The sequence below is a fragment of the Chelonia mydas genome, chromosome 1 (assembly GCF_015237465.2).
Source record: "Chelonia mydas isolate rCheMyd1 chromosome 1, rCheMyd1.pri.v2, whole genome shotgun sequence".
Taxonomy (NCBI): domain Eukaryota; kingdom Metazoa; phylum Chordata; order Testudines; family Cheloniidae; genus Chelonia; species Chelonia mydas.
Window position 1 is genome coordinate 46,964,799 of NC_057849.1, and position 23,140 is coordinate 46,987,938.

At 41.9% G+C, this 23,140-nt stretch overlaps 1 long non-coding RNA gene across 1 annotated transcript in view; it reads right to left on the reverse strand.

Moving 5' to 3' along the window:
- LOC122463223 overlaps positions 1–9,215 on the reverse strand; it is a 57,336-nt gene extending 48,121 nt beyond the window's left edge. The window contains exon 1 of the long non-coding RNA XR_006286389.1: positions 9,095–9,215. This is a non-coding gene — a long non-coding RNA (uncharacterized LOC122463223). The remainder of the gene's footprint in view (positions 1–9,094) is intronic.
- Between the last annotated feature and the right edge of the window lie 13,925 nt (positions 9,216–23,140).

Genomic DNA, 23,140 nt, shown 5'->3' on the forward strand with positions numbered 1-23,140 from the left:
AAAGATAGAATGTCAGCCTATTGTCCATCTTGGGGATCCATTCTTTGGCCCTGTCCCCAAAGAACTCCATTCCCTGGATTCAGTGGGGAACAGAGTAGATCTTCTAGTGTCCAGTGGCTCTTTCTTCACAAAAACCCCAGGACAAGAAGGGTGAAGATGTCTCACTGATCACATACAGGCCCCAGCTTCAGACAGGGGGTGGAAAATGGTTATTCTGAAGTTCCCCCTTTTTCTTGGCCCCTTGTGGGGCAGGTGGGGGGAAAATGTTTTTTTACCTTCCCCAGTTTCCCCTCTCTGCAGATGAGGGAAAATTCCCAGATCCCTTCCCTCACATATTCCCACTACCCCTAAAAGGGAGGGGAAAGGGATTTTTCCAGCGTCTCGGAGAGAAGAGTCAATAACTATCCTTGGCTCCATGTGTTGGTACCAATGACGAGGGAACAAAGACCCTTTCTCCCCACACTTAAGACCTTGGTCCTTCCTACAGATGCTAAGTTCCCTTTCCCTTACATGGAGTTATCTTCTAGGGTGCCTGGTGGCCTGCCCCCATTTGCCATTGTTTTCAGGTTCCTCCTTTCCATCTTCTGTCTGGAAAGGAGGGCATGGAAGGCACCCTGTCATCCAATCTCAGTCACAGGAGAAAGGAGTGGCAGGTGGGCACTTGTATGTGGTGCATTTTGAGGGAAAAAGTGAGACACCAGCAGGTGGGGGAAGGAATGGAACATCAATCATTCAGTGAAAGATGAGGAGTACTCTAATGGAGATTCTATGGGACTACTCCTGTGTTAAGCACATGCAAAAATCTTTGCAGGATCTGGGCCTGAGTTAGAAACTGCTGTGCACTTTCTTTCTGTAACTAATTCATAAAGACTTTGTACCTTGGATTTTTACAGTCTTTCCTTTCTGTCATTTATTACTGGACAAGTGTGCATTCCCTGAGCACCCTTAAGGACTAGCAACTAGCATTTGAAGGGCCTGTTGCCAGCTATCTAAAAGGGCTTGTATACAACACACCCAGCAACACCCTCACAAGAGTTAGGAGTCCCCAAATTAATCCATAAAGCAGCAACCCTGTCCACAAATCCATCCTCAAATCTAAATCTACTGAGAGATGCAAGGTAACTTGCCAGTTGATAATGGCTGGACAGGCAGCCAATGAAGACTATGGACGCTATCAACATCTTCTGTTCATTTATAGCTATAAAAAAGAATCTCAGACCTACAAACTGAGCACACAACCTGGTGTTCCTATTGCTTTTACCCTCATCTGCCACCTCACCCCCCCGAATTTGTTTTTGTTACTTCAGCTTATTGTGTCTTAATTTATATTGTAAACTCCTCTGACTAACCAGCCCTTCCACAATGGGATCTCAATCTCTGTTGGGGCCTTTAGGCAATACCATCATTATTCAGTTACATCTCTATAATACAAAGGGGTGGCACCTATCCAAGGCTGCAGATGCCCCTACCATAAATTGCAAAGGCAGATCAAATTCAGCAGCCAGCAGAACACCAAAATCTCCTTCCCACCACAAACTGTATCCCCCTGAGATGGCTACACAACAACTAGACACCCACCACTGGACCGTGCCAACCAACTTGGGCTTGCGGGTAGGGTTGCCAATTTTGGTTGGACGTATTCCTGGAGGTTTCTCACAAGACATAATCTTTAATGAAAGATTCATCTTAAATTCCTGGAGACACCAGGACAATCCTGGAGGGTTAGCAACCCTACTTGTGGGGCGCAGCCTGTGTGGACATCTGGGTTTGGGCTAGAGCTTTGACTCTAGGACCCTGCAAGGTGGGAGGGTCCCAGAGCTTGGGTTCCAGCCCAAGTCTGGAAATCTACACGACAACAAAACCGCCCCACAGCCTGAGCCCCGCGAGCCCAAGTCAGCTGGCATGGGCCAGCCATGGGTTTTTCTTTGCTGTGTAGACATACCCTCAGATAGATGTGCTTTATAGTAGGCTCTGATGGTCAGACCGGAGGGAAAACTTGTTCCAGAGCTGAGGGGTCCCTGACAAAGAGTGGTCTGCCACAAGGCTCTGTTAAGCAGGTCCTCAAGGAATCAATTCTGAAGCACTTAGAGGAGAGGAAAGTGATCAGGAACAGTCAGCATGGATTCACCAAGGGCACATCATGCCTGACTAATATAATTGCCTTCTATGACAAGATAACTGGCTCTGTGGATGAGGGGAAAGCAGTGGATGTGTTATTCCTTGACTTTAGCAAAGCTTTTGACACGGTCTCCCACAGTATTCTTGCCAGCAAGTTAAAGAAGTATGCACTGGATGAATGGACTATAAGGTGGATAGAAAGCTGGCTAGATCGGCAGGCTCAACGGGTAGTGATCAATGGCTCCATGTCTAGTTGGCAGCCGGTATCAAGCGGAGTGCCCCAAGGGTCGGTCCTGGGGCCGGTTTTGTTCAATATCTTCATTAAGTGATCTGGAGGATGGCGTGGATTGCACCCTCAGCAAGTTTGCAGATGACACTAACCCGGGAGGAGTGGTAGATACGCTAGAGGGTAGGGATAGGATACAGAGGGACCTAGACAAACTAGAGGATTGGGCCAAAAGAAATCTGATGAAGTTCAACAAGGACAAGTGCAGAGTCCTGCATTTAGGACGGAAGAGTCCCATGCACCGCTACAGACTAGGGACCAAGTGGCTAGGCATCAGTTCTGCAGAAAATGACCTAGGGGTTACAGTGGACGAGAAGCTGGATATTAGTCAACAGTGTGCCCTTGTTGCCAAGAAGGCCAACGGTATTTTGAGATGTATTAGTAGGGGCATTGCCAGCAGATCTAGGGACATGATCGTTCCCCTCTATTCGGCATTGGTGAGGCCTCATCTGGAGTACTGTGTCCAGTTTTGGCCCCACACTACAAGAAGGATGTGGAAAAATTAGAAAACGTCCAGCGGAGGGCAATAAAAATGATTAGGGGACTGGAACACATGACTTATGAGGAGAGGCTGAGGGAACTGGGATTGTTTAGTCTGCAAAAGAGAAGAATGAGGGGGGATTTGGTAGCTGCTTTCAACTACCTGAAAGGGGGTTCCAAAGAGGATGAATCTAGACTGTTCTCAGTGGTAGCAGATGACAGAACAAGGAGTAATGATCTCAAGTTGCAGCGGGGGAGGTTTAGGTTCGATATTAGGAAACTTTTTCACTAGGAGGGTGGCGAAGCACTGGAATGCGTTACCTAGGGAGGTGGTGGAAGATCCTTCCTTAGAGGCTTTTAAGGTCAGGCTTGACAAAGCCCTGGCTGGGATGATTTAGTTGGGGATTGGTCCTGCTTTGAGCAGGGGGTTGGACTAGATGAGATCCTGAGGTCCCTTCCAACCCTGATATTTTATGAATCTATGATTAAGGGGAGGAGCATCCAGCTCACATGCCTTAGCTGGTTGCAACTATGGTAATATTACTTAAGTAAATAACATTTAAAAAAAACCAAACAATATGGCAAAAATGGCCTTTTACAAAAACAGATGTTCGTATGAAAACTTTTTTTTCCCAATATTTTCCTCTATGTTCTATTTATCTGCGTCTCCAACAGCGTCTTCACACCAACTTCCATGCAGTCACACTCTCATCCATGACACATTGTTCCTGAACTGGTCCATAGGGCCACCCCATTCAAGCCCTCCTGAAGACTCACTTCTTACTGTGACACCTACAAGAAGTTAACCAAGTACAAACGGCTAGATCAAGGGCCAACTAGATAGATTATATAAATTCCATCTATATATGTATGTAATGTATGTAGAACTAGCAGTATGTGTGCCAGTCATCTCCATGAACACTCTGCTTGCCTGTTTCATTCCCTCCTTTCCCGCCCTCCCTCCCTCTGATTCAGGAAAGCATTCCTATCCAGGAAAACACTTAAGCGTGTGCTGAACTTTGAGTATACGTTTAAGTGCTTTCCTGAATCTGGGCCTCAAACTGTAAGCTCTTTGGAAGGACTGAAATTCCTCCTGACTCTTTGTACAGCACCTAGCACTTTTTGCATGCTATGGTAACATGAACAAACAATAATTTCAGAATCATTACTACTAATGATCAAGTGTGAACCAAAAAACACAGCTTGACTGCCAGGTCCTAGGGGAAAGAGTTGGCAATTAGGAAACCAACATCTTTTTACTTGTAAGCTGAGCACATTTGCTATATAGTTACCAGTATATAACATGGAATCCATTAATGCCATATTCATAGAACATGAATAGTGGGTCAGACCAAAGGTCCATCCAGCCCCGTATCCTGTCTTCCGACAATGGCCAATGCCAGGTGCTTCAGAGAGAATGAACAGAACAGGTAATCACCAAGTGATCCATCCTCTGTCGCCCATTCCAAGCTTCTGGCAAACAGGCTAAGGACACTATCCCCACCCATCCTGGCTAATAGCCAGTGATGGACCTATCCTCCATGAACTTTTTTTTTTTTTTTTTAAACCTTGTTATACTCTTGGTCATTCACAGAGCCACTTTTCAGAGGGTAGCTGCACATTAATGTTAATGTAGTTCACATTACATTACAAAGAAAACCAGTGTGTTTTCCTCTTACCCTAACACTTTATGTTCTAGTGGTTAGAGTAAGGGACAGGTAGTAATCGGATCTGAGATCCTAACCCCACCCTCAGTCTTGTCTCCTTGTGGTAGGTGAAGGGGCTGGAGCAAAGTAAAGGAGCTCAAGGAATCCTGGATTCAGCCAGGCAGGATTTCCCTGGCACAGATATTGCAGAAGACAATCACAGGCTATTCTCTGAGGACCCCCTCGCAAATCCAAAATCATGAGGGCAAAGGGGTGGCTTAAAGTCCTGTTAGGCCCCCACTCCTCCTGGGCTGAGAGTTCTGTGCCGCACTGGATATCGTCACTGCAAAATGAAGGTGTGGTTGTAGCACAGGGAGACTAGCTAGCCGGTAAAAATAGCAGTAAAGACGTGGTGGCATGGGCTTGTTCACAGGCTAGCCACCCAACTACAGACTTGGATTCATACTTAGGTTGCCAGCCTCCACTGAAAGCCATGCCACCATATCTTCACCACTGTTACTCATGCTGGCTGGATTAAAGGTAGCATGGGTATGTCTACATGTGCTACAATCATACCATCATCTGCAGTGAAGACATACCCTTAGAAGCACAGAACAGAATCTCACCCCTAGGTTCTGTTCCCAACTCTGACAGACCTGGGTGGGTGATTTTGGACAAAAGCAGCAAGTACGGTACAAAACATACATTATCAAAAAAAAAATAATAAAAAAATCACTCTCCCCCCTGTAAAGGTATTTTTCTGCTTAAAATGACAAGCAAGATCTAGTACAGTGTTACAGGCCCCGGGGAAAATGCAGATCACATGCAATGGTTGAGATAAAGAAAAGGAGGAGAGAATGTTTTGACTTCTGTAAGGGGAGGGGGAAAGGGAAAGAGAAGTCTCTTAACATTACACTTACAAACACTCACTCCTGACCTAACTTTCTTGAACATCAGACCTGAAACGTCAGCACAACTCTCTCTCCAGAGTTTAGAGGAGTGGGCCTTGTTCAATGACAATCTGTCCAAAATAAATTTAATCTATTTCAATTGTGTATACAAGGTTAAAAAAAAAAAAAGACAGACATAAAAAGTAGTTCTCCTGTGTGGAAGTGGTATTTCAGTGATTTGTTATTGCTGTGAAGCTTCTGTAGAATTGCTCACCCTTGACACACCATGTGAGAGCCAGCATTATATTTTCCCCTGTGTTTAAGGGAGAGTTGTAACCCTACTTAACCTTTTTTTCTAGCTGCCAACACTGGGTGGCACTAAATAACTCCTCCTGACATTTACAAAATCAGCTCTAAATACATTGCTTGCAACACAGACTTGGCTTCAGCCTATCCTACCAGCAAATGGTTTTGTATGAGAAACTTTTTGATCATATGGTTGTTACAGTAGAAACATCTGACTCACACAGCATATTTTGTAGTTAGCTGGTTTGTTCAATTGTTCAGCTGCTCCTGAAAAACTCTTGCTTCAGCAGTCTTGCTGGGAATGGCGGGGGGAGGAGGGACGGTGCTGCCTAGGCTTTAAAGTAACATTTCCTGTATTGAGTTGCTGAAATACTTTTAAAAATGGCTTGCTGGATGCTGGAGACAAACAAATCTCTCTAAAATACTTCAAAAAATAAATCAACTTTAAAAAGAACTGAATCAATTGATTTTCCTTCCCAAAGTCAGTGTTTATAGTCCAGATGCTGAAGCTGCCCAATCTTATAGTAGAGTAAGGGCCTGCCGTTCTACTTTGTTACTCAGTCACTCCACTGAGCTGTGCTGATGTGAAACTGGAGGAGCACAGTAGGGAATCAGGTCCCCAGAAGGACATTTTCAATCCAAGTTCAGCTTCTGACTTAAATGCTGCCCTACAGGTTGAAGCCACAGAGTGGCAAACTTGTGAAACTGTTATTTTGTGGTTATAATAAAATGACAGTCATCATTTTGTATGTAAAGCTCCCCTTCTCCCTACCGAGGTGAAGCATGGTTAAAATGTAACAAACTTTTAAAACAAGATAATAGGCTTCAAAGTACTCAATGCTGAAAACAAGTGGAGATGTCTGGGACAATCCTGATGAGGAAATTAACTTCACTAACCAAACCTAGTCTCAAAGGGTCAAATCTTCTGGCTAATATTAGTCTCAGTGGCATCACCACCATCCTCTGCACAAGACTCCCACAACAACCTCTGAAGGATCAGAGATCAGTGGCTGAGGAAGGGTGGGCTAGGACAAGAGAGGCCATTGGGAGATGCACCTCACTCTTACACAGGAAAAACTGGCAGAGGGCTAGTACAGCTTGGAGCTACACTAAAGGCCTGATCCAACTCCCAGTTAAATCCAGGGGAGTCTTTCCATTGATTTCAAAGGGAGTGGGATTAAAAAACTTAAAAATGGGATTGCAAGGACAAATGACTCCAGTAGACTCATGCTATCAAGTAAACAGGGAGAGCTGTAGGGTCAGAGGCACAAGGTCTTCACGAAGAGGATCCTGGCCTCACAGGGACCTGGGGTTCATTGGCAAAACTGCTCCCATTCAGTGGGAGAATGAATCCTGCCTCCCAAAAGGAATAAATCAGGGAGAACTCTGACTGGAATCTTGCAGGTTTCTCCACTCCAAGAATCTTTCCCATCATCCAGCCCACATTGATTAGCTACACACTGGCTTCTTAAAAACAGATTAATGACATCATACTGGAAATAGAAACAGATGTACCATCTGGTCTGTGGTATATAGTTTTGAAGGGTGGGTTTGTTAAAACAAATACTGTTGTTCTAGATGTCGATATTAGACTCTGCTTGACTGTAACATGGAACATCTTCTTGCTGCTTCCCCAGAAACCAAAACCTCCTCCAGAATACAAACCAAAGCAGATGTATTCATTATCACTGATGGTGTACTTCTGGACAATGGCTAGTCTACGGCTTTGTCTATAAAAGACATTTCAGCCACTGATGTCTACACTAGAACTTCACACCAGTGCAGCTGCCCAAGTGGTTAAATCCCAGAGTAGGCAAGACCTATGCTTCAATCTCAACTTACATACGTGCTTCATGGCCTCTTTCTCCAATACACACAGACATTGTTAAAAGAAAAGGAGTACTTGTGGCACCTTAGAGACTAACCAATTTATTTGAGCATAAGCTTTCATGAGCTACAGCTCACTTCATCGGATGCATACTGTGGAAAGTGTAGAAGATCTTTTTATACACACAAAGCATGAAAAAATACCTCCCCCCACCCCACTCTCCTGCTGGTAATAGCTTATCTAAAGTGATCACTCTCCTTACAATGTGTATGATAATCAAGGTGGGCCGTTTTCTCTCTTCCCTCTCCCACCCCCCCCCCCCCCCCACAAACCCACTCTCCTGTTGGTAATAGCTTATCTAAAGTGACTACTCTCCTTACAATGTGTATGATAATCAAGGTGGGCCATTTCCAGCACAAATCCAGGGTTTAACAAGAATGTCTGAGGAGGGGAGAGGGTAGAAAAAAACAAGGGGAAATAGGTTACCTTGCATAATGACTTAGCCACTCCCAGTCTCTATTCAAGCCTAAGTTAATTGTATCCAATTTGCAAATGAATTCCAATTCAGCAGTCTCTCGCTGGAGTCTGGATTTGAAGTTTTTTTGTTCTAATATCGCAACTTTAGAGACTCCACTAGACTCATGTATCATATATCACATTGGTGGATGTGATATATGCCATCATGTGCCAGCAATGCCCCTCTGCCATGTACATTGGTCAAACTGGACAGTCTCTACGTAAAAGAATAAATGCACACAAATCAGATGTCAAGAATTATAACATTCATAAACCAGTCGGAGAACACTTCAATCTCTCTGGTCACCTGATTACAGACATGAAAGTTGTGACATTACAACAAAAAAACTTCAAATCCAGACTCCAGCGAGAGACTGCTGAATTGGAATTCATTTGCAAATTGGATACAGTTAACTTAGGCTTGAATAGAGACTGGGAGTGGCTAAGTCATTATGCAAGGTAACCTATTGCCCCTTGTTTTTTTCTACCCCCGCCCCCTCTTCAGACATTCTTGTTATACCCTGGAATTGTGCTGGAAATGGCCCACCTTGATTATCATACACATTGTAAGGAGAGTAATCACTTTAGATAAGCTATTACCAGCAGGAGAGTGGGGTGGGGGGAGGTATTTTTTCATGCTTTGTGTGTATAAAAAGATCTTCTACAATTTCCACAGTATGCATCCGATGAAGTGAGCTGTAGCTCATGAAAGCTTATGCTCAAATAAATTGGTTAGTCTCTAAGGTGCCACAAGTACTCCTTTTTTTTTTGTGAATACAGACTAACACGGCTGTTACTCTGAAACAGACATTGTTCTTTCTTTGAGTCCCACACTACTTCTTTGAATACTATTGTCAGGATTAATGCTTTCGGCTTCCATTGTGACACAAATACATACTACAGTAACCCCACCTACCATCCATCCGTCACCAGTCAGGCAGCCATGATCATCTCATTTTCTTCATTTCTATTTTCCTATTTTCTCCCCTTACCTTTCCACCTTACCATTTTTCCATGGTCTTACCTTAAAGGACTTTCAGCAGGTTCAGTAACTTTTTATGGAAACATGTCCTTCCCTCGCCCCCATCTCTCAGAGGGTTTGACAGCCTTCTCCTGCTGGTATCTGTCCTGTTATGAGGGTTAGGATATATGATGCCTATTCCTTCCAGCTCATTACCAATTGGTTGGGTGAGAGGGGAGCTTTGCTCCGCCCTCTCTGCGAGGCTCCTTGCCCCAGGCCTTTAAAGGTACAGTGACAGGATTATCATCCCAAACAGCACTCATTCGTAGGAACCCTTCCTCTCTATCTATATCCCCCTTAGTTCCTTATACTGGATTTTTCAAACCCTAAGAGGGCTACGCCAAGTGTTGCGTGTAATGTTTCCCTACGGTGTTATCTGGACTGGTGATCTGCTAGGTCACTCCAATCCTTGACTCTGGGAGCCAGCTTTACCCTGCTCTGCTGTGAGAACCCCCACTCCTGGGCTGTTCATGCACAGCCTCTGGCATGTAAACGGCTCCCAGCTACTTGTAAGCAAATGACACTAGCCAATATCTCTGGTCCCAGACACAACCCTAGGAACTTCTGTCTTGCAGTGTCCAGTTATGCCCTCTGGACACTGCAAGCTTATATGAGTTTGTTAATTTACCTAAGAAATTGATATGTACCAGGCTTGTTATGCCAAGGGGAGTCTCTGACACACTTCAAACCAAACACACTGCTTCAGGTAGAACAAACAGATTTATTAACTAAAGATACATTTTAAGTGATAAGTCAAGATCTTAAAGATTTTAAAGAATCCTTATTAAGGTTGCAGGAACAAACCATCCTGATGTGTAGATAGAATAGTAAATATGGCAGGCGACCAGCTTGGCTTAACAGTGAAATCCTTGCTGATCTTAAACACAGAAAATGCTAACAAGAAGTGGAAGATTGGACAAATGGCCACGGAGGAGTATAAAAATATTGCTCAGGCATGCAGGAGTGAAATCAGGAAGGCCAAATCACACTTGGAGTTGCAGCTAGCAAGAGATGTTAAGAGTAACAAGAAGGGTTTCTTCAGGTATGTTAGCAACAAGAAGGTCAAGGAAAGTATGGGCCCCTTACTGAATGGGGGAGGCAACCTAGTGACAGAGGATGTGGAAAAGCTAATGCACTCAATGCTTTTTTTTTTTGCCCCTTTCTTCACGAACAAGGTCAGCTCCCAGACTACTGCACTGGGCAGCACAGCATGGGGAGGAGGTGACCAGCCCACTGTGGAGAAAGAAGAGGTTCAGGACTATTTAGAAAAGCTGGACAAGCACAAGTCCATGGGGCCAGATGCACTGCATCTGAGGGCTAAAGGAGTTGGCTGCGGTGATTATAGAGCAATAGGCCATTATCTTTGAAAACTCATGGCGATCGGGAGAGGTCCCGGATGACTCAAAAAAGGCTAATGTAGTGCCCATCTTTAAAAAAGGGAAGAAGAAGGATCCTGGGAACTACCAGCCAGTCAGCCTCACCTCAGTCCCTGGAAAATCATGGAGCATGTCCTCAAGGAATCAATTCTGAAGCACTTAGAGGAGAGGAAAGTGATCAGGAACAGTCAGCATGGATTCACCAAGGGCAAGTCATGCCTGACTAATCTAATTGCCTTCTATGACGAGATAACTGGCTCTGTGGATGAGGGGAAAGCAGTGGATGTGTTATTCCTAGACCCCAGATTCCACTTTCGCTTGGGGTGAGACCTGCCCACTTTGCAGTAAGGATGCAGGCTAAACCACTTGAGTGTTGATAGTCCTCCAGTGCCTTCCCACAGTTCTCCCCATGTGCCCAGAAAGACAGACATGTTCTCCCACAATTCACTGGAAAATAATCAGAGTGGCTCAGTTTACTGCATCAAAAAGAACCAGGGAATATGCTCCGCCAAAAGTAATAGTGACACATGCAGGGGAGTGAACTGGATGCATCCGATGAAGTGAGCTGTAGCTCACGAAAGCTTATGCTCAAATAAATTGGTTAGTCTCTAAGGTGCCACAAGTCCTCCTTTTCTTATAGCTAAACAGCCAGTGTGTATAGCTGAGTGCTGCTACAGATGCGTCTTCTGTGAAATGGGCACAGAAAGGAAAGCATGACATGGACTGACCAGTGGGTTACACTTCCACCAGTTCAGTAAATATCCCCAATATACTGAAAGTTATCAAGCACCTGCTGCATATCTAGCCTCCCATCCTGAACGTGGATTGGCTCCATTTCACAGACTTGGGCTAAGGATGTATGACCATGCTCACCTGCTGCTTTTAAAGGTGACCTGCAAAAGGAAAAGAAAAAATTAGGCTTATTGCCCTCTTTTGCTTCTTTATGATGGATAACAGACCTTCATATTTTTGCTTGGGAGAAGAATATTTTTAAGTTTGTTTATTGCTTGTTCTTTAAATTAGAAATTCAAGTCCCGTCTAGTCCGGAAGATTCTATGATGACTGAAGAATGATGCAATAATTTCACTCAAAGTCAAGAAAGTGAAAGTTGAGCAATTGAGAGAAGCAATTTTTAAAATACACTGAAATGGTGTAAACGTCTGTCCAAATGAGTGCAGAAGGAAACTTTAATTGATCTTAGATTTTCTTCAGGATACTGGACTAAAGCAAACTCTTGCTGAATATCTGAGGGGAGGAGTTACACTGCCATCTGCCACCAGACTACCAGCATGCAAGAAGTTCTGAGTTGGAAAAATGATAATCAAGACATTTTCTGGTAGCAGCCATTTGCCCCTAAACCTTTGATAAAAGGAGAAATCAAAATGTAATATTGGTCTGTTTTGAAATGTAGAGCACATGGGAAAAAAACCCAAGAAACTACTGTGTCATTTGTACTGATGAGATAAACGGACATCACTACCAGCCAAGGTACATATGTGGGGCACACTGTGTGACAAAATCCTAAAATGAGGGTGTCATCAAGCCAGGCATCTCCCCAGCTTCAACATAAGCATTGCCATGCCCAGTATCAGTCAAAGAGAATTATTTCTTTAACAGCAAACAGAAAACAGTCTTAACTCTGTCCTTGGATGCAGCATCCAGGGCCACTCCGTCCAGGGGTCTCTAGCACTTCAGGTCTTGACAGCTTCCTAGCCTCAGCCAGTTCTGCTCCCTTCCTAGAACAGCAGTCCCAGGGCTGCTTCTCTTAGCCCCTGGGCCCTTGCTCTAGGAACTCACAATAAGCACTAGCTCCATTCCAGTGTGACTTTCCTTCCCTCAGGGTCAGCCTGTCTCATTCCTTCTTCTCCAGCTGCCTATTAGCAGCCCTTTATAGGCCCAGGTGTAGCCCAGCTCTCTTTAATAGCTGGATTGGACTCACCTGCTCCAGTCCAGGGACACTGGGCTTAATCTATCCACAGGGACCAGCTACCCTGTGACATACAGACAAAAAAAAAAAATATCATTGAGGGAAACTAAAATGCTGTGGAATTTATTCCTTTGTAAATAACTCTTTCTATAACCTCAATTTCATCATTCTTTGTTTTGGATATAAATAATTTTCAACAATACAATCTGAAGGGATGTCAAATTTGCGTGGAATAGGTATGTTTGGGCCTAAACTCAAAATGAGGGACTTTTGAGTTTTACAACAATATTGAAGGCAACTGTACTAAGAACATCTTTTTTTCATGTGTTTATAATACAGCTTTTCCTGTCTTTTAATTCAATAGCTATGGAACTGTCCAAGGAATATACTAACTTCCCTACTGGTTGGGGTTTCTCTGAAATTTGCACTTAGGATGTATAATCAAGTCATGCCAAGGACACCTAGAGAGAATTTTTAAAAATCTAATAAATAAATAGAGTATAGTACATTTTGACATACAGTTTACAAAACAGCTAGCTATTCTAAGCGTAGAACGTAGAATCATAGAAGTATAGGACTGGAAGGTTCTTCAAGAGGTCATCTTGTCCATCCCCCCTGTGCTGAGGACTTATATTTTAAATTGGTTGGACTAAATTACATTATCATCATCAAACTTCAAATCAAGGATCAGTGCACCATGTTTTAAAACTGCAGAATGTAAGCAAAAAACCCTTTACAGTTTTTTTAAATTATCAACCTCATCTGTTTCAGACTACTAAATATTCTCAAAGAAAATTACAAATAGGCCTCTGGTGTTCTTCAACCAAATTAAAACATAGGGGGCCTGAATCTCCACTGATTGACATCTCGTGTAGCCATTCACACCAGTGCAAAGTGGGGAGTAAAACCCTACTACACCAGCATGATAGTACTTTACACCCACTTTGCACTAGTGCAAATAACTGTAGAAGTTGCAGGGCAACAGAGGATCAGATCCACCAGTTTCCATAGGACTAAACAGATATTTGCCAGATTCATTCTGTCAGATTCGCCTTTTGTTTATGCCTTTGTCATTTATTTGACTTCACTGAAATTACACAAGTCTGAACACACAATAACTCCATGGACTCCAGTGGAATTTCTCCCAATTTTCACAAGTATAACTGAGATTAGAATTGGCTCATTTTGTTCAGTGGTAAGACTTGGTATGTTATTTCACTCTATTTAATCTATTCTATAACACTAAATAAAATATTATTATTAACCCTTCCAACAATATTCATTATGTTTTCTGCTGTTTTATCTCCCATCTAATTTAAATAATAAGTGAACCACAAAATCATTAAACATTCTGGACATCAAGATATGCCATTTCATGAATATCTCTGTCACAGCCAGGTTAAAAGCTCAGAGTCTGTGGTTCAATTTGTCAAATGGAATAATTATTAAATATTTTCAATTATCCTGATAATTAATGCTTATTTTGTTGTTCAAAAATATATTATACTACAAAGTATTTATTATACTAATTTACATGTAGGTTTCCACATATAGTTCTACATATTCATAGCAGCAGCAAGATGATATATTTATTCTTTTACGATAGCATAAAGTGTTTTAATTCTGGGTTATAAAGATAAATACTCTCAATCTGTTTTCCCAGACAATCAGCAGCCAGGAAAGTAAGACACCCAGTCATCCATCAGCTAGTCAATGTCATGCTTGTCTTTATCAGTATCAGAAACTATAAACCCAATCCTGCTGTCTTTGATGGAAGTTTTTGGAGCAGGATCTATCTAACTACCTAGGTACTTGTCTGCCCCATCGTTGTAGCATCTATCTAAGCACCTCCTGTCTTAAACATACAGCTAAGGGTAGCATAAAATCCCTTCTTTACCTGTAAAGGGTTAAGAAGCTCAACCTGGTTAGCACCTGACCAAAAGGACCAATAAGGGAAGAAGATACTTTCAAATCTGTGGGGCTAGGTTTTTCTGTGTGCTCTCTTTGTGTTCTCTCTGGGACAGAGGGGGACCAGGGCAGGAAAAATACATCTCCTAAAGCCATATCTGAAATAAGCATCTAAGATTACAAATTGTAAGTAATAGCAAGGAAATGCATTAGGTTATCTTTTGTTTTAGCTTGTGAATTTTCCCTATGCTGTTTTTTGTAACTTTAAAGTTTTGCCTTGAGGGGAATCCTCTGTATTTCAAATCTTATTACCCTGTAAAATTACCTTCCATCCTGATTTTTCAGAGGTGCTTCTTTTACTTTTTTCTTTATAATAAAGTTCTGTTTTTAAGAAACTGATTGGGTTTTTAGTGTCCTAAAAACCCAAGGGTCTGGTCTGTGCTCACCTTGGTTACTCTCAAGCCTCCCCAGGAAAGGGGGTGAAGGGGTTTGGGGGGATATTTTGGGAAAACAAGAACTCCAAGTAGACCTTTTCCTAAATCTTTGTCTAACTCACTAGGTGGTGGCAGAGATATCGTCCAAGGACAAGGAAGAATTTGTGCCTTGGGGAAGTTTTTAACCTAAGCTGGTAGAAATAAGCTTGGGGGTCTTTCATGCAGGTCCCCACATCCGTACCCTAGAGTTCAGAGTGGGGAGGGAACCCTGACACCTCCCAAAGTGTAATTCCAGCCTAGAGCCACCACTGATAGATCCACTGAAGAGAAAGCTGATGGGAGAGCTCAGAAAACAATTTTTATTCTCCTTTTCCCCCTTTATTCCCTTTCATTTTCACCCAAAATATGCTGCCAATGGAATGAATGCTAAATTCAGGCCCTAGTCATGCACTGGAATCCATTATCATGGACACCTGAGCATACACACAGTCTTGTTGTGGGTCACCACATGTACACAGAGGTCTGTATTAGTGCATCCTGATGCTTGATTGGGGTTTAAGTTACCATTCATTGTCCTGTAGCATCTTCTGTATGTAAGGAAATAAAAGGAGAGCAGCGAGAGGAAAAAGGGTTTTGAACTATTTCACCAACTTTCTTTCCAAAGGTTCCAAGAGTGATGGTTCTAGGCTGGAGTTTTAGGTGGGGCACAGGAGCCTTCCTTAACTGTTCTATGCCACCAATGCTGCCTCAGTCTTCCAATGTGAGCACCAGGCAGTAGTGCAGATATCCTTCCAGGTGTCCAGCTGCTGCTGTTTTACGTATGTGCAAACAAAAACACAGAAAAGTTAAAGCCAAAATTTGCAAGTGTGCATTCCTAAAGTCAGTGCTTAAAATGGGGGAAAGGAGGGTCACAAAGGCTTGCATCCCCAGTCAAAAAAAGGTAACAATAAAAAACAAACTGAATCAATGATGGGCACACTTTAAACACAGATCCACAAAGGTACTTGGGCACCTAAACCCCAGACTTAGACGCGTAACTCCAAATTTTAAGGCATGACTGTAACCCACATGAGTCATTGGAGCAGGACCCTGCATCTCCCACATGGGTGCCCTAGCAACCAAGTTATCAAGTCATTTTCACATTTTCTCTGAAAAATTTTGGCCTAAGTGACTTGCTCGTGGTGACCCAGCAAGCCAGTGGCTGAGCGGGAAATAGAACCCAGATCTCCTGACTCTCTGTGCTTAAACACTAGACCAAGATGTGCTGCCGTTTTCCTCTTCTTTACAGCATACTCATGCAAACCCGTTTAAAGCACAAATTAGAGTGTACAGCTTCCCCAGTTCTCCAAAGACTCGATATCATCTTAAAGTTTATCCAGGAGCTTTAGTTTTGGCACATTCCAGTTATCTATAGAAGTGTGTGATTGCTGGAAAGAATAGGCCAGCTTCCCTTCTCCGCTGGACATGTTATTACAACCAGGCTAGTTAATCACATATTGGCAGCTTCCTCTGAGTAACAATTCAGCCTTACAACTCTCTTTTAAGATAGGTAAATAATGCTATCTCCATTTTATAGATCATGAAACTGGGATATGGAAAAATTAAGTAATTTGCCCAGGATTAGAATTCAGGAATTCCTAATTTCCAATCCTGTGCTGAGCCTGCTAGACCATGCTGAAAGGATCAGGACAGAGATATTTTTGCTCACCCTTCAGTATGAGAGATTCCTCTCTCCTGGGCTCATTTTGGCCCTTTAGTTGAATAGTCTCTTTTACAAGATACAGTGCATCTCCATGTTAGACCCACGCCAGCCGTATTTTTGACAGGACATGCCTCCCATTTCCACTGCTGCTGTCAAAGTTTTCTGAAAAAAAGGTGAAGCCCTGAAGACCCTCTCAAGAGGGCATCAGTAGGTCCACATACTCTTTGGCATACAAAATAAGTTCAATTACATTGAACAGTTGGTAACAACTTTTGGTCACTACCGACATGAGCCAGGTTTGAATCAGTGACCTAGAAGTGAAAGGCTCTATATCCTATTACAGATTCCCAAAGGAAGTTGGACATGTTTTTTATTAAATCAAGCCATAGTTCTCAAAGTATTTGTTTTTGGAAAAAGGAACTGAACCTTATGTTTGGTTTCCTGCCAAACACAGGGTAGTACATGAAGGCAAGGAATAGATATTTTTGAACTGCATGTTTGTGAACTGGCTGTTAGATAAAATTAAAGAGAATATTTATAAATAATCCTCTGATGGTGACACAAATGTGGAGGCTGACTTGCTGACAAGACGTATTTTTGATGTTCAGATGTATATTTTTCATTCAGATTTTTATAAGCTATAATAGCCTGTATGTTTCACTAATTGAACTTGGCATAATGCCTAATATCTCATGACAAACCTATTTGTTTACTTAAGCCATAGTAGCTAGAACATTGGATTTAGGTTTTATTACTCCCCTTAACATTACACCTCTATTTAGTGGTGTCGGTATATTGTGGCTGTTTTGTTTAGCTTCACTATTTTGCTGTAAATGTTGTTCATCGTAACAGAAGTAGAGGAAGACTGTAGCTGCTGCAGGACTACTGCTATGTTATGGACAACCATAGACTCCCATGAGGATTTGTTTATTCAAACTACAAGGAATGGTGGGCCAAAATTTGGTTCTTATTTGTAGTGGTGTAAATCTAGAGCAACTTTATAGAAGTTAATGGAATTACTCTTGATTCACACCAGTACCAACTAGTAGCAGAATTTTGTCACATAATACAGTGTTACTGCTTTTGGGTCTATATTCAATATTACCAAAAATATTTTTCTGTGGGTCTGAATGTGACAGTTCCGGTTGTACTGAGTGTGATGTCACACTCAATATCAAATGGTAAATTTTTGCTTTGATGTTATGGTGTAAATAAGCAAAAAATGTCAGCCTTAGCTTAGAATTTCCTGTTTGTTTGTTAATTTGTGTCACACACTGACCATGATTATTTGGGGCCCTTTAAGATGTTATTCATCTTCCAAAAGTAGAAAAGTACAAACTAGACTCAGTTGGCCCTTAAAGCCAAAGCTCCTATAAATTTTCATTTAATGCAAATACATTTCACATATATCAAAACAGAAACCATAAAAAAATTAAAACCAACATGTGTTGCTCACATATTCTGCCTGGATGCTATTTAATAGAGTTACAATATTAGTGGATAAAGGGAAAGAAGTAGCTATAATGTATTGTTATTTTGCTGTGCCATTAGTTAGTTTTTCATGAAATCCTCCTTTCAAAACTCCTGTGAGGATCTGGGTATAGGAAATGGGCCTGTAACATCTCTAAACCATTTCAGAACTAATTCTGGTCTACGTTGTTACATAACAAGTTGGCCCAAGGACAGCTGCCAAGCAAAGTTATGCTGTCCCATGAACCAACCAAGGAATGGACTGTGACTGAGAATCATAATTTGCTCCCTTGTTTCCCCTTGCAGGTTGCTATTTGTCTATACCAGCAGTGGGTTATTTCCCTCCTCACCCTGGCTCAGCTCTGGTGGCTGGTGTTTTGGGGGCAGGTTTAAGGTTGCTAATCATGTTCATTCAAACTTGTCCCTCTTCACAGGATGAGGAGTAGTAGACCATGGATATTCTTCCCACCACCCCATCACATCTCTATTCTTTCCTCTGGACCACCTGCACACCTCGTGTCAGTCTGTCTTCTATTGGGTGTTGACACTCAACCCTCTAATCCAGTTACTACTCAGTCCTATCTCTCTACTACTTTCTACAGACCAATTAGTGGATACATTCAGCGCATACATTTGAGTTTAAATCCATCTTCATTTCTGCTTTGCAGTTCAACTTTAAACCCAGTACTTTATGGGCCTTTTTGCAGTTTTAGAGTCACTGGATTTAAAAGATGAAAGAGGTAGTGGAGTGCACTGTTTAGAAGCCCAGCCTGTAGGGAAGTGGATGGCTTGCAGGACTGGTACTGAGACGTAGAGCCTTTCACCAATAGGTCATTGATTCAAAAATGACCCAGGTTAATAGTGGGTTTAAAAAAAAAAACAGTTACCATTTTAGGTTCAGTGGCCTATGGGAAATTAGGTTAGTATTCTCATCTCAATTCTGAGTGGTAACAAAAATCACTATCTTTGGCACTTGTTGAGTGTTACCAAGTGTCACAATTTTATTGTGACTTTCACACTGTTTGGTGTTTTTCTTAAAGTCCCAGTTCCTGCAGTCATGGCATGATGGGAGAATCTCAGCTTTCTCTGTTTAAAGAAAGCAAGTTTCCAGCATTTATGGTTGGAAAGAAAAGCTTGAACACATGACCTCACCTTCCCCCTAAACATTCAAACGATAGGAGAGGAATAAAAAGAACAAAAATTCCTTCTTTTTAAAAAAATCTTATAATTTTTATGACAGTTTAATGATCTTTGAACACTTTTGCTTAGCCGTGCTGCTTATTGGAAGACTCAGAAGAAAGGCCAATGTTTGAATGGACAATGTGAGGAAGCCTGAACTACTCTCTTGCTCCATTTGGTGGTCTCCCCAGCTCAAGATTGAGATATTGGCATGCCAGTGTGGAGAAACTTGTGCTGATGGAGATCGCATTGCATTTGTTGTGAAGATAAATACAGGACTTCACTCTCCAGGGCCTTCATTCTGGCATCTTAGATGGGCAATTTAGGAAGGAAGTCCCACTCCCTTTACTGAAGAGCTTCAGATATACAAAAAGTGCTTTTGGTCAATAAAGAGGAGGACAGCTGGAAAAAATTGCGTGTTTTACAGTGATTGGCTGCCAAGCAGGCCTGTAAGGCCTCAAGTTTCATTTTTAGAGTGATGGCAAAAGAGACAAAGGGGTTGTTTGCTTCACCTGAAACTAGACAGATGTAGGGATGTAAGCACAGAGGGCAAAAAAAGGAGGAAAGCTTATGACAAAACTAGTGAAAAGTTAATTTTTAGCTAGAAATTGGCAAGTGTATCCCAGGAAAAGGTAAGTGCCATTCAACTATTTTGGTACAAGAATTTAGATTAAGATGACATTTGATTTTTTTAAAAATGAGAAAAAAATCATGGTTCCTGTGGTCCCCACAGCTGAACATAAATTATCTTCTAATGTGTTGTACCTTCTACAAGGTTTAATGAGCAGGAAATCCTGTAAAAAATGAATTACTCTAAGGTGCAGAAGTAATTGGCACCAAGGTTGGCAAAAGACAACTGGGCATTCTCCGTGTCACCCACTATGTAATCAATAGGTTGCAATGTAACTGGAAAAGTTACTGAGAGGAAGGGAACTTGAATGATCAGGAAAATTTAAGATAACTTTGGAGCCCGATGCTTCTCCCCACTTATGCTGAAGTAGGGGAGCAAAAGCTAGAGGCACTGAGCCGTGAGTACAGAAGTGGGGAGTAGCATATTTCCCCTTTTTGCCAGAACTCCCTCTGCTGGTATATTTCCTGTGGGCTCTGTGGACTGGGAAGAGGAGAAAGGATGGAGATGAGGAAGCAATTGAGTCTGGGGGATTTCCAAAAGGAAATTAATTTTTAATTTATGCTATTTCGTTCTAGACCCTGAGAGTCCACGCTGCTCTAAACAGATTTAATTCCTCCTCTGCACTTTCCGCCCACTTCAGAGGGACCTGCAGGCGCTAAGTGGAGAGCCAATGGCAGCATGCTTCTGCAAGAAGAGCTTAGGATTTGGGCGAGTGTCCAGGCATTGCCTCTTCACTCACAGATGAAATTAGAAGCCCTTCCCTCTTGTGAGAGGTTGAGAAGGAAACGGCAAAATGAACCTCATCAAAGGCCCAATCTTGAAAGATAAAGAATACCTCAGTTTCCACCTGATATTTCCCTCACACCAGGTTTTGCTGCATGAGAGACTGATCAAGTCATTTATGAAAATACGAACATGATTATGAATGGCATATTAACATTATATATATATCGTCCTAAAGTTTGTCAGTCACTGCTTAATGTAAACTCATCATTAAATTAAAATGATGTGTATTAAATGGATATTAATCTGGATTAAGTATAGATTGAGAAGAATCATTTATAACACTGAATGCATTATAAAAAGCAGCATTATAACAATTTCATTGAGCAAAGTTTCTGAAAGTGCCCATTTTAACCCACTAGTTCCCATCCGTCATTTACTTTCCAGTACGACATTGGTCTGGGACCTTGGCAAAAGTGCTGAAGGCAAGGGGGGGGGTTCAGTGTAAATGAGGGTTTTAAAATGAGGGTTTTACTATGGCAGAATAAAGGAAATGCAAGATTAAAACTCAAACACCATTCCTAACTTGGGACATTGTGAGTGGAGGTATGTGGAGAGAGGAATAGAAGACAAACAATAAATCCATAATAGCAAGTGTATTTGTGCCATAACTTTATTTAAAGGCAATTTTGTGAAAGTTGGGGGGCTGTATGGGAGAGTTGTTTAAAAATAGACACAAAGCTTTTGTAGAAGGCTATAATATATAGGAATATATTTTTAAATGGCTCAAAAAGCATTTACTTCATTAAATATTTACCTATAGCAGCCAACATTCAAATGTATAGTTTAATACAGGCATCCATATTTTTAAGTTATAACCCCTCAAGTGGTTTTAATGGAACTTGTTATATTGTTAATTAATTTCTTATTATTATTTATTATTTGAAGTGCTGGTAGTGGTCTGTGGACTTAGAAAGGCAGATTGACAGAAATGAGTGATTGAGTAAACGTCACTGCTTGGCTATTTGGGGAATGTGTTAATTCTGTGCTGCTATTCAAACAGCGAGAAGACTGGTGGTTTTGGGTGACAGCCCCTTAATAGGAGAAGGAATAGAATGTAGGAGTCGGAAGGTTCCAAGGCAGGTGGAAATGACAGTTGAGGGTGGGGGGCTGGAACTGAACAAGTAGGCACGGCCATTGACAGGGCTGGTGGGGCAGTTGAAACTGGAGATAAGGGAGGGGCATTTGAAACTGGGCAGGTGGGAATGGCAGTAAGAGGCAGTTGGAATTAGGGACGAGGTGATGGCAGTTGGGAGTGCCAGTTGGGAGAGGCTGTTGAAATTGAGGTTGGAGGGGTAACTTCCTGCCCCCCAGCCTTGACTCCTCTGCCTCACCAACCAGCCTTGTTCTACCTGCTTTCACCACTGCTTGATACACACCCCAGCTTCCTGCACCACCTCGCCTCTCCCCCAACTGCCGAAATAGCCCCATTCATTTCCCATGTCCCGGTACTGCCTGGTCTGCCTCCTTGGCACTTCAACACAGCACTGGGGGGCGGTTCTTGTGCTGAGCAGAGCTAATGAGGCAGGTTGGCAGCACTTAATAATGGAAGCAGCTGGTGGACTTGACATTTCTATTAGCTCAGAGATTCCCAAAATATGGGACATGTCTCACCCTGCCCAGAGACTAGCAGGGTTGTGTATTTAATAAGGCCGTTAACATCATGAGAAGGTTGTGGAAAGATGGGTGTGCAACTAGTGTAATTTTCCTGAGGGAGGTGCAGCTTCAGAAGTTTGGGAAATGCTGCATGCACTTTTTGTGGCAGAGATTAGAGTCTGAATAACTGGTTTGGGGTTTAAGCTTAAAATTTTAAAAGTGGCCCATGTCCAAGGAGTATGGTAAAAAAAAAATTAAGAAAAATACAGAATTTTTGGTAAATTTGAAATGTTTTCATTCTGTTGTTTTTGTAATGGTCCATTTTTAAAATTTACCAAATTTTCCACATTTTTTTCTACACAAAAACATTCAGTTTCAAAATTGGAAATTTTCAAAAGCAAACTGTTCTATTTTGAAGCAATTTAAAAAATATTTATATTTAAAAAAAATCCCATCATGTGAGTCTATTGAGCAATAAAAGTGGCCAATACAAAAACTAACCCAAACCCTAAAAACCATTTCAAACCACCACAATATTTTGTTTTTCCTTTAAAGCTTCTGTTGACAGATTTTGGAAAATAAAAAATTCCTAAGAGAATTAAATAACATTGTAAAAAAATCTGGTTCTGGAAGAAGACCAAATTTAGACCAGCAACATCCACCCACCCACCCACAAATTGTTTGAAAAATTCTCTGTCTCATAGGAATGGCTGAATGTGAGAATTTGGTGTGTATAGGGACTGTGGTGCTAATACTGCAATAAAATCCCTATGGGCAGATCCCTGACAATGGAGCTCTTTAAGGATGCAGAGGTCCGCTCACTTGGCTCTCCTTGTGGGACAGGGACCTGTAATTCTTTAGCTATGAAAGCTTGAAAAAACATTATAATCTCAGGGGAAATTTCAAACAGGACTCTGCAAATGTTTTCTCTTTGAGATTTACTCAATATTTCACCACACAAATATTACTGTAAATTAAACTGTCCCCTGAAGAATGAGTATGTTAAGTGTGGAGGCTAAATTAAATCAATAAAGTGTGCAATA